Below are 13117 nucleotides of genomic sequence, written 5' to 3' on the forward strand. Positions count from 1 at the left end.
TAAAGTGAATGTTCTCACTTATTGTAGATCCCTTAGCAAGATGCCTTCTCCTTGGATCTCCATCTTCTTGGTAATTATTTTGCCTTTAGGAATCACTCATAAGCCTCCATGAATGACCTTGAAAAACTAGGTTTGTGGGACCCTCCATTAGATGAGAACACTAACCCTAATTTTCTAGAGAGAGAAAATTTATTCATTTTTCCTTCTCCAAAAAATCACACCCAAAAATATACATAGACCATGTATATTTATAGGCAACAAAAAGATAAAGAAAAGGAAACAACAAATCCTTCTCAATCTCTAATTCACATGTCTCAAATCTAATATGATTCCAATATCAAGTTGGGCTATGAGTGAAAATCCATTGGGCCTATTATTTTATTGGTTATAATGAATTAATAATTGGCCCGGTCCATGGACCCAATTCAATTAATTCATAAATTAATTTCTATTCCACTAAAAGAAATTAATTGAACTCCAATTAAATAATAAATAACCACTAAGTTAATATTGCACTTTGACCCCTCTATGCATAATTAGTTATCGGATAAATAAAGCCATCAATTCGACTACTTAATTAATATATTTATTTTGGTACCATTGATTATTTCTGACTCGATCACAATAAAATATTTGTTTGACAAAAATAATAATTTAAATAAATAAATATATAATAAATTATTTTGTCTAAAAACATACGAAGGCCTTCGAATTTACTTTGTGATCAACCATAATCAATACAAAATAAATACAAGTAGCAATGATGTAAATATTGAAAATATAACCCTCTAACTATTAATTACATAACTACCCAAAGTGTCGGTCTAAGGATTCCGAAGAATCCGCCAAACAAATTAAAGTAATTATTAATTAATAAAAGAATTTATAATTTTCTCATGCTTAAGAGTCAAATGCTATGACGGTAATAGGGAGCAATTACATACGACGGCTCTCGCAATATATCTCAACCTAACGCGGATTCAGTTCAAGTCTTAATCAATTATGAATCCATCCATAATTACCGACCATGAACCATTTATGATTATTATTTATATTCATGTATTGATCGCCATCACATACATATATAAATCTTTCTTGTAATCAAGTGGACACTATCAATTCTAAAATGAATCGAAACATAATACATTGAATTCACCAATTGTATAAAACATAAATATTTCAGAAACGTCAGGAACTTATGTCACTTTAATCCAAATAGGAATTTGCTATGCCAGGGCATATAAATCCCAACAGCTCCCACTTGCCCTCATAGCCAATTCAAATTGCATCTAACTCCAATGTTATCCAGATGATGATCAAAATTATTAATCAATAACACCTTTGTTAATAGATCAACAAAGTTGTGTTCCAATGCAATGTTCTAGCCACAAGTACACTTTCTTGCCGGACAATATCATGTGGAACATGATACTTCCTCTCAGTGTATCTTGTTCCTCTATGGAACCTTGGGTCATTGGTTTGGACTACTTCTGCACTATTGTCGCAATATAGCTTGATAGGCAGACTAGTATGCTCCACAACCTCTAAAATCAGTGAGATCAAACCAAAAGGCTTCCTTTGTCGCCATTAAGGCTGCAATGTACTCCACCTGCAGGTTTGAGTCAGCAGTTAAAATCTGCTTAACAATCTACTAACTGATTTCCCTTCCATTGAATGAACATACACTAAGTCATGAACCTCATAGTATTTACTTCTGATTAAAAATCAGAACTAGCATACTTGACTAGGACCATATCATCACATCCATAAATGAGTATGAGATCATTGGTTCTCTTTAGGTACTTAATGATATTTTTCACAACAGACCAGTTATTAAGTTCAGGATTGGACTGATATCTACTGACTATCCCTACTATGTAGCGGATGTCCTGTTTGGTATATACCATAGCATATATGAGACTCCTATATGCCAAAGCATATAGTTCCAGTCTCATTTGCTCAATCTCTTCTGTCAGTCTTGTAAAACTACCTACTGGAGAGAGCAATCCATGTCAATCAAGCAAGAACACATACTTTGAGTTATGCATACCAAACCTGGTCAAAACTTTATCAATTTAGGATTATTAAGATAAGCCTATTTTCCTTTTAACGTGATCTTGCAAAAGTTTGATCATAGGAATATAGCTTACATCTTAAAAATCCTTCATTTAAAAGTAATTGAACAACTATCTTTTTATTGATGACAAAACTTCCACATCATCCTAAATGATTAGGATGTCATCAATATATATAGAATCAGAAAAATAATGACATTCCCTTGTACACTCATGATTTATTCACTAAGAAATCTTCTGGTATCTTTTTGTAGATCAACTTGCCTTCCATAGGAATCACCCTACTAGAAAGTTCTACAAGATCCCAGAATTTATTAGAATACATAGATTCCAACTCTGATTTCATAGTAATTCGCCAAAAAGATCTATATCCATATCGGTTCACGCTTCCGTGTAGCTTACTGGGTCCAACTCATGTTTAACAGGGATGTCCATAACGGTCTCATCTAAAAACATGATTCTGTCGGATTGGATGATAATCCTCCCACTACATCAATGTACCGATGCAGGAATCTGTGTATTAGATGATGCTAACGCATCAATAGGGAATTCATATATTATTCTCAATTTCTATTATAATAAGTGTGTTCATATGTGGTACATCTGGTACTCATACCATATTCTCTAACATTATGCTACTAGGTATATGATTTATAATATGATCCTCCTATAGATAAACAGTGAGTGTATACAATTAACTTTTATCATTGAGATCATAAAATAATCCATCCTAGTGCTTTTTAGAGTAGCTATCAAATCTATCATGCGTATGATCTGTTTCCAACTTACTTGTCCATATCAAGCGCACGTGTGCAAGACTACCCCATATATGCAAGTGATTCAAACTAAGATTTAGTAAAAAACACAGCTCAACGGTATCCTTGAGACTGACTAAGATGGAATGCAATTCATAATGTGCATTGATATCGTCAAAGCTAAACTCTAAAATAAAAGAGATAATGTATAGATCTAACCATGTTAAGCGGAATTCTGTTATTCCTTTTTGACACCTAAATCTATTTAGTGTCAATTGCGGGAAACCTGGTACACTATACCCTCATTGACCATATAGTCTTTGCACTGTCCCAAGAAATACTCATATCCACGATCAGATCGGATTATTTTGATAAGTTTACCTAATCTGTGCTCCACATCAGTCTTGACCCTTTTAGAATGTACCAAAATTTTAAGACTCATGTCGCATCAGATAAATTTATCCAAAACGTGAGTATACTTGCTTGGATGTTCATAAGACTACACGTGTCTGTGTGTACCGACTCCAATTATCCTTTATGTCTATTTCATCTGGCTGATTAAGCCCTTAGAGTTTTCTATCCTTCAAAACAGGATTCACAAGTTTGGATTAGGCCCCTCTGCCTCACTAGGTAATAAACCTTCTTTGACTAATCTTTGAATCTCATTTTGATTGATTACAACCCAATAATAGACACTAAAAATACAATGAGTCAGGAATAACAAATTTTCTCTTCACCTTCAATCTAGAAGATGCAACATTAGTTTCTACATCTTGCAAATCTTAAGAGCTTGTGCTTATAGTATATTAACCATCTTTCAATGCACCAGAAGTAATCGCATATCTATTCAATTTTATAAAACCAGTTTTACAAAACAACAATACAGTTTTATAAACCACAAGTAAAATATGAACTAGATTACGTCTAACTTCTGTGCATAAAGATAATTCTCTAATACTAATATCCTCATACTCTCTAATTTCAGATGTAATACTCCCACTGACTTAGCTACAACCTTGACATCAGGTCAAGTATAAATATATATCCATATTATCGAGGCTTCTGAATTCCTGAAATCCTTGCAACAATTGCAAACATGTTTAGTGGCTCCAGAATCTATCCATCAGGAATTAATAGATACAACCACATAACATGGCTCAATGATTAAATATACATTTTCCTATGCCACGTCATTGCTTAGACAGTTCGTCCTTTAGTATCTTAGTTAGCGACAAAAGAAACAGTTTTCTTCACCCTCAACATATATTGCCTTATTCCCTTTAACCTTTTGGATACCCATATCTTGTGCTAGCCTAGTCTTATTATCATCCTTCTTCTTTGCTTTGCTCGTCCACTTGGGGCTAGAAGAAGATGGTATAGACTAGGTTAGATTGATAGGAATGCTTATACTATTTGATTATCCTTTCATTTGTTACCAATTCTATAAGAATATCAGCGAGTGTGAACTTAAACTGATTCCTTATTTAGTTCACTCTAAAAGAGTCGAACGAGTTTGGTAACAAGGCAATAATCATGTCAACTTGAAACTTACCACCCAAGTCAGCCCTATTGATCTCCAGCTAATTTTTTAAATAATAAACTATCATTTTATAAAATTCGATCTCATACTGGAGTTCCTTAGGCTATCTTGATGGTATTCAAGTCTGACATAGTACTTTCGCGTACTCTCTATATAATCTCACCAAAACATCTTATTGACATTTAACATGATGCTTGAAGAAAATAAAATAATGTAAATGTTAGCTTTGGAGCGTATTCGAGGTAAACTCTAGAATATTGTACCAATTCATCTCATTTGCCTTATTTCACTTATTCAAAGCATTAATGTTCTCTTGGGTATCTTAAAGTAAAAGGATTAGGTTTAGGAGTATTAAATACATTTTGTACCCTTACGTTGTGAATAAAATATCTAAGTTCCTTTTCAAGTCATTATAAATGATGTCCAATATCATAGAATATTTTAGCAAGTAGATAAACTGGATTAGACATAAATAATCTGAATATAAATGCAATCATACAATATGCAAGGTGAATTATTAATACTGTCATGCATATTTAAAATTAAAATGAGTTTGTTAACCACATAATATAATAATTCTCAATCGAACAAAAGATCATTATCATTATTGGTGAACAATCCCTTCTAATTAATGCGGGTCCCTCAACTCTGTAGCATAATAAATCAACCAATCAATATGTCAATAACTTATCCTGTTGGAGGAGTTCATTATTACTATTGTTGAGATTCATTTACTATTAGGCGAGCACTTCCATTAAAATAGTATGTGGGTCCCTTAACCACTGCATGAAAAATCGGATAACCAATACGCCAATAACTTATTCGGTTGGCGAAGTTCATTATTGCTATTGGCGGGCAAATCCCATCATCTCCATATCTCTTAAGACAATGCCTTGTCTATCTATATGAAATGATTCCCGATTATGTTTAGCCTTTCTAAAATCACCTAGTGTAGACCACTCCGTTGGGGAGCTAACACTATTGATTTTAGATTGAGTGTATAACGTTATTAATGCTCTAATGAAAAATAAAACATTAAATATCTTGTCATTATAATTTAGACTCTTTAAATCATGCGTAAGGCCTTATTTTTAAAGATCTAATTACAATGACCATTTAATATTTTTTATTTTCATGAGACCACCATTCTTGTAATATTAAGACTCTTCAAATCATGCGTGGGACCTTATTTTTGAAGATCTAATTACAATGGTGTTAATAACGAAGGCCATGGGTCAATGTATAAAAATCTCCGCTCCCACTCAATTTTTAATCATTCATAATTAGGGTTTTCATTTTATTCATTTATATGATATAATGCATGCAAAACGTCTTGATTTTAATCCAATTAAATTTAGAAAATATTTGGACTTTAAACGATTCACTAATATTTAATTTGAAGCACATTTTAAAAATAATTTACAAAAATAATTTTTCGTTTCCCAATAAGTGCCCTCAAATTAATTAGTAATCAAATCCAATTAATTTTCATAATTTAATTAAATATCATGGATCCAATGCATGAACAATCATAATCAGTATTAAATTATTCCATGCATCACATAAATAATCAAACTACAGACAGAAACAATTTAAATGGCCAATGGATTCAACTTTTAATATTTAATTACTCTAAGTATTGTACAAGCGTCCTCCAACAGCTTGTAAACACGTGTAGGGAGCTGGTACGTGCTTACGGAGACAAAACAGCATTTGGAATGCGCCCGGAGGGCCCCATACGCACTCACACGCGCCTGGGGCATGCACCAGGTAAAGGCACGCGCTCCCACGCACCCCCACGCGCTGGGACGCCCCCCTACGCGCCTCCACGCGCGTGGGAACAATTTCCCTTGGCTGGCGCTTAAGATCCACGCGCCAGCCCATGTCCACTTCTTAGCGCGTGTTCCACACGCGCCAGGTGCACTTCCTTGCGCCGCATGGGATAACTTCCCATCATCCAAAAGCTCAGATTCCAATTGCACCATATAATTGTGTTCCGCGAAGCATGTGATCATCTGTCCTTCTATCTCCGGCCAATACCTCGCCGCCGGCAATCTTCCGGTCGCCGGAAAAACGCCGAAAATTCCAGAAAATATTTAAAAAAATTCCAGAAAATTAAATTAAGCCAAAAAAATTCCTGAAAAATTTTGAAAAATTTCAGAAAATTCCTGAAGCCTAATTTAACCCTTTTGAACATTCTTGAAGCTTCATAGTAACCTTTGATGAATATTACATGGTTTTAAAAATATTTACAATTTAAAATACAATGAAAAAAATTAAATTACATCATTGAATTTTCAAACGGCTAAATCAAAGCCTTAATTACATTCATCCAAAGATAAAATTACATTCAATATACTTATAAGCTTCATCCATGGCCCAATCATAAATCAACATTCATCCAATCACAAATATACATACATCATGATAATATAAAAAATATATACATATGCATATATAAATTTGGATCCATGAATGATGATTTTCATAAAATCATGATCTCTAGTGATGAATCAAACCATGCTCTGATACCACTGTTGGGAAACGTGCTAGTTTTAAAAACGTTTCGAGGGATTTTCTTTCACAGATCTTGATTCATCACATAGAGACAAGTTTTATGCAAAAATAAAATATGATGTATCATTCAATTAATGAATTGAATACTTACATCAAAGATCTGAGTAAACCTTTAAATCTTTCCTCTAAAGTGAATGTTCTCACTTATTGTAGATCCCTTAGCAAGATGCCTTCTCCTTGGATCTCCATCTTCTTGGTAATTATTTTGCCTTTAGGAATCACTCATAAGCCTCCATGAATGACCTTGGAAAACTAGGCTTGTGGGACCCTCCATTAGATGAGAACACTAACCCTAATTTTCTAGAGAGAGAAAATTTATTCCTTTTTCCTTCTCCAAAAAATCACACCAAAAAATATACATAATGTAATACCCCTAATTTTAAAAGGATAGTTCTGGAATTTATTTAAATGTTTAATTGTGTTTTTAGTTTATTTAGTTGGTTATTTGTAGTTGTTGTGTTTGTTTGTTTATTTAAATTGTTATTTAGTTAAATTTTTGTTTTGCTTAAATTGATTATTTATTTTATTTTAATGTGGCATGGGGTTATACACCCTGCCATAGTGCAACTGCTGTGGTGTCTGTCCCTGAGTCTGCGGCGGTGCCGGTAAAGCCAGATGTGTCTGTCCCTGAATCCGTGGAACCTGTGGAGCTGGTAGAGGCACTGGCGCCCTTTGTCCCTGCTGCACATACTGTCTCTGTCCCTGTCCTTGTCCTGCTTTAGGACACTGCCTGGTGGTATGACCATACTCTCCACAAGTGCAACAACTACCCTGGAAAGTACCAAATGGCCTCCTCTGTCGGTTAGCCTGTGGCTGACCCTGTCCTACCTGTGGTCCCCCATTCTGTTGCCTCTGAATATGTGCCCTATTCCAGTGAGCATCGGAACCACCTTTGTGCTTCTTCCAAGGTTGTTGTCCTTGGAACTTGCCTTTGTCATTCTGCCGGTGACCATTGCCATTCCCCTTTTCAGCTGACTGATTAGTAGAGTCTTTATCTCCCCGCTTCTCACCACGAGCCTGTCTGATGTCCACAGTCAACTGATACTATTGTAGAGCGGCGTCTACCACCTGAGCATAGGTAGTATAGGCTGGATTAGCTGTAATAGCTCTCTTGATAGACCACATCAGTCCCTTGAGAAAACTGTTGCGCTTCTTCTCCTCTGTATCCACCTCCTCCGGTGCAAAGAGAGACAAGCGTGTGAACTGCTGCTCATACTCCGCCACTGTCATGTTTCCCTACTGCAGACTTAGAAACTCGGTCTTCATAGTTGCCCTGACTGCATAGGGAAAATATTTCTCATCAAAGCGAGCACTGAACTCATCATAAGACAATGTCATCCTCTCCTCTGAGGTGGTAACTGACTCCCACCACTGTAGTGCATCCCCAACTAGCTTGAAAGTAGCAAGCATCTGCTTCTGAACCTCCGTGCACTGAACCAAACGAAGATGACGTTCAATGTCCGGTTTCCACTGGTGAGCTGCTCTCACATCGGTTGAGCCTGAGAACACAAGTGGACTCCCCTTTGTGAAAGAGCTCCTAGCCTTTCCCCAAGAATCCGTCTGAACCACTGGTGCTGGTACAGGTGCCGGCTGTACCTGAGGCTAATTCCGAAGTGCAGCTGTTACCCCAGCCTCTATAGCCTGAGCAACGAGGTCATTGAGGTGAGGAGGAATCTCTGGATCTCTGACCTGGTCCAGAGTCTGTTGAACATTCTCCTGTTCCTCCTGAAACTAATCCATGTCATCTTGAAACCCAAACCTTTGCTGCTCTTCCTTCATTTGCTGACGCCGTAGGAGATATTGTTGCCTACGTGCCGTTCTCCTTTCCTTCCTAGTTCCTTGCATGTTCTGTCCATTTCTAGCGTTAACCATCTGTTAACACGAAAAGACAGACGTCAGTACCCTTTCTATACGAACCATAAGGAATACAATGAATCCTAACTTAAGCTCTATTCAAGAGAAAACGCTACGCGGAAGACTTAATACGAAAACATCCTAGAGACACTTGAACCTGGAGTGCTCTGATACCAACTGAGATATCCCTCGGATCCGAGACACGGGTTGATCAGGCCCAGGCCCAAACCCGAGGGAATATCAAACAATTAATATTTTATAATGAACACGGAATACAAAATAAATTAAGAAATGAAATTAAAGCTGGAAGGAACTAAAAATGAAATCCGCAAAATATTATAATTATTGAAATCCATCAAACCCAAACTCCAAAACTCCATCAGTTTACAACTTGGGAATCCATCTCTAGTGGACCCCTATTAAACATCCAAATGGAAGATAGAACAACTGTAATAAACGTCCAGAAATAAAACTATAGAGAGAGCCCTACATCGTCGGAAGAGTGAATAGAGACCTCTGCTCAGCACGAACACGTCTAAGCCTGGAACTGTCATGTACCTGAAAAATAGAAGTGGGTCAGGCCCACACGCAAGTTCTATACTACTACAATCCAAATAGAAGCCCGATACGCATGTACATCCTAAACAATTCAACAATAGCTAATAGTCCGTAATTATATATATAGTCACACTAAAGGACTCTCACTGGACTACAGGCCGGTCTCAACCTGAATAGAGGTAACATGCTAAAACGCACACGAAGTGAGCATATGTACCTATACCTAAACAGGGTACACCTCCAACCATCGTAGCCAGCTACACATCCCGATGCATATACGCTCCCTAGCCATCGATCCTGAGGCTCAAGCTCATACCGAGGCACCATAACAGTACATATATAAAATCCATCCAAAATCCCTGGTATTGCCGCTCAGCAAGTAGTTGCCATGACAATACAAATCCACGGGACTTAACTTTTAGTTAATCCCATTCTTATTCCAAGTAGGTGGGTAATGGTATTGATTTAAAAACCAAACCCATCCTTAGTATGCCACCGTCCCATACCGGTGCCTACTTTCCAATCCTCCAGTAGTCAATAATACCAATAAATCAAGTATATATCAAATAAATTCCAACATCCAACATTCAATGTTAGCAGTGATAAAATAAGCATTGATAAATAGGGTCACAACAACAACATATACATGCCCAATTTAAGTTGTTCCCTTTAGTCTGATATAAAGACAGAATTAATTAAAACTTCCATTTAACACCTTACAAATGACATACAGATATGTAGGGTATGCATCACAAAATCCTAACCTCCACAGTTGATACTAACTGTGATAATGTAAGCATCAAAACAATATTCACAGTATGTATGTAGACATGCTCAAATTATAGTGTTCCATAAAACCGATCTAGTGTTAAACTCAAATCCTCCTAGTATTTAAGTTCCAACAGTTGCTATTACAGAAGTTAAGATAGCTATCATCTAGACCCATCCTTCCAATAATTTATACTAGCAGTGGTAAGGAAAAACGTGAACCACAGAACCACAATGCATCCACAAACATGCTTAGTCTAGGTTGAACAAGCATACAACACTACTGTAACTACCAGTTTCATAGCAAAACAGATATCATTTTAGTTTGGTTTAATCTTTATTAATCCTGGAATCATTTAAGAGTGCAAAGTGTATGAATCCTAAGGGAAAGAGTAAGGATAGAATCTTGCCTCAGAAACTTTTGTTCAAAGTTTCAACGTCGTCTTCTTAAAAAAATCCCGGCGAGTTCCAAAATCCGGTTACTGTTCACGGGTACGAAACACTATTCCCGAACACAAAATCTAATCTCCACCGTTCAGATTGTCGACACTGAGTCATGGACCTATCCTCCAAATTTCAGCTCGATCGGACCACGGACGAAGCGGTATCGGATGTTTAATGAAATCTGGGCAGAATGGAAAAAAACCTGTACGACCCAGTTACTGTTCACGAGTACGAATCACTGTTCCCGAGGTCAATCTTTGATCTTCACCGTTCAGATTGTGCGTCACTGAGTCATGAACCTCTCTTCCAAAATTCAGCTCGATCAGACCACGGACGAAGCGGGATCGGATGTTTGATGAAATCTGGGCAGAATGGAAAAAAACCCTGTGCGACCCAGTTACTGTTCACGAGTATGAATCACTGTTCCCGAGGTCAAACTCTGATCTTCACCGTTCAGATTGTGCATCACTTAGTCATGAAGCTATCCTCCAAATTTCAGCTCGATCGGACCACGGACGAAGCAGGATCGGATGTTTGATGAAATCTGGGCAGAATGGAAAAAACCTGTGCGACCCAGTTACTGTTCACGAGTACGAATCACTGTTCCCGAGGTCAAACTCTAATCTCCACCGTTCAGATTGTGCGTCACTGAGTGATGAACCTCTCCTCCAAAATTTAGCTCGATCGGACCACGGACGAAGTAGGATCGGAGCTTTGATCAAACCTTTGCAGAATGTGAAAAACTGCGTTTTTCCTTCTCCACTTCCACAAAACGTGTGCTTTGTTTAAAAAAACCGTACACAGATGTCTACCTTATACTTATAGAGTTTTCCTAAACCCTAGGTTCATTTAAGTCCAACTCACAATCCTAACCGGCCCATCCAATTAACGTAGAAACCTACGACGGCTATAATATAAAACCCTAATTTATATTGTAATTAAAACCATAATTAGATGTATTTACCTAATTACCCTATTCACCATTAAATACTTAACAAATAATCTAATTGAACAAAATAATAATTAGTAAACCCAATTAAACCAAATAAGACACACATAAAATAAGACACACATAGAATAATTAAACCAATTACACTTAAACCATTAATGCCAATTAAATAATTAAAACACTAACAAGTAATTCCAATCAAATAACTAAACCAATTACACTTAAACCATTAATGCCAATTAAATAATTAAAATACTAACAAGTAATTCCAATCAAATAACTAAAAATAAATATCATTTAAATAAATTAAATCACCACAAAAGAAAACAATTAAGCACCTAATAAAAAAAATAATGACACATAATCAAATAAAATGCACTTAAATAATAAATTAAATACCATTAAATACCAGGAATATCCTTTTTAAAATTAGGGGTATTACAGAGAACCAGGTACTGGATGTATTGAACAAGCATGCTAATTAAACATTCTTGTTATGCTTATGATTGGATATGTTGATATTGATATGTTATGCTATCATATATATATTATCAATACTGGATGGATGGTTTGTATGCACCGGTATGGGACGGTGTTATATTAGGGGGATTAGCTCAAAAATGCTAAGTCCTACCTACTCTGGATTAAGGGACGGATTAACTACAAAAGTTAAGTCCTACCTATATTTTGTGTCAGATCAATAAATAATTGAGTGGCACTTTGGTTTGGAATGGAATTTAAATATATTTTTATGATGCCACGATATGAGCCTGAGACTCAGAGTCGTTGGTTAGGGAGCGTATATGCATTGGGATGCATAGCTGGCTATGTTGGTTGGATGTGTCCCCTGCTAGGGCTAGGTAGTCATGCCCACATTTGGGTGCGTTTTCGCATGGTGCCTACTAGTCAGGTTGAGACAGGCCTGTAATCCAGTGAGAGTCCTGTAGTGTGATTATATATAGATATTTATCTATGGACTATTAGCTATTGTTGGATTGGTTAGGATGTACATGCGTATCGGGTCTCTACTTGGGTAGTAGTAGTATAGAACTTGCATGTGGGCCTGACCCACTCATCATGTTTCAGGTATCGGACATTTCCAGTCTAGAGCTTGTTCGTGCTGAGCAGAGACGATCTTTCATTCTACGGACGACATAGGACTTCTTTCCAAATATTAGATTTGGATTTTATTTTCAGTTTTTACTTTCATTTAGTTTGGGATTTTTATTAGGGGTCCACTAGAGATGGATTCTCGAGTTGTTAAACTGATGGAGTTTTAGATTATCAGATTCTAAGTATTTAATTATAAAGGATTTTACTTTTAGTTTCTTCCAGCTTAAACTTTATTTATTAAATTCATTTTGTCATCTGTGTTCGATTAAATATTAATTGTTTGATATCCTTCGGATCTGTGCTCGGACTTGATCACCCGTGGCTCTAGAATCGAGGGGTATCACACATAAACCATGTATATTTATAGGCAACAAAAAGATAAAGAAAAGGAAACAACAAATCATTCTCAATCTCTAATTCACATGTCTCAAATCTAATATGATTCCAATATCAAGTTGGGCTATGAGTGAGAATCCATTGGGCC

Source organism: Cornus florida, unplaced genomic scaffold, assembly GCF_030987335.1.
Source record: "Cornus florida cultivar Cherokee Brave unplaced genomic scaffold, ASM3098733v1 CherokeeBrave_3.0.0_Hap2_Chr01, whole genome shotgun sequence".
Classification (NCBI taxonomy): Eukaryota; Viridiplantae; Streptophyta; class Magnoliopsida; order Cornales; family Cornaceae; genus Cornus; species Cornus florida.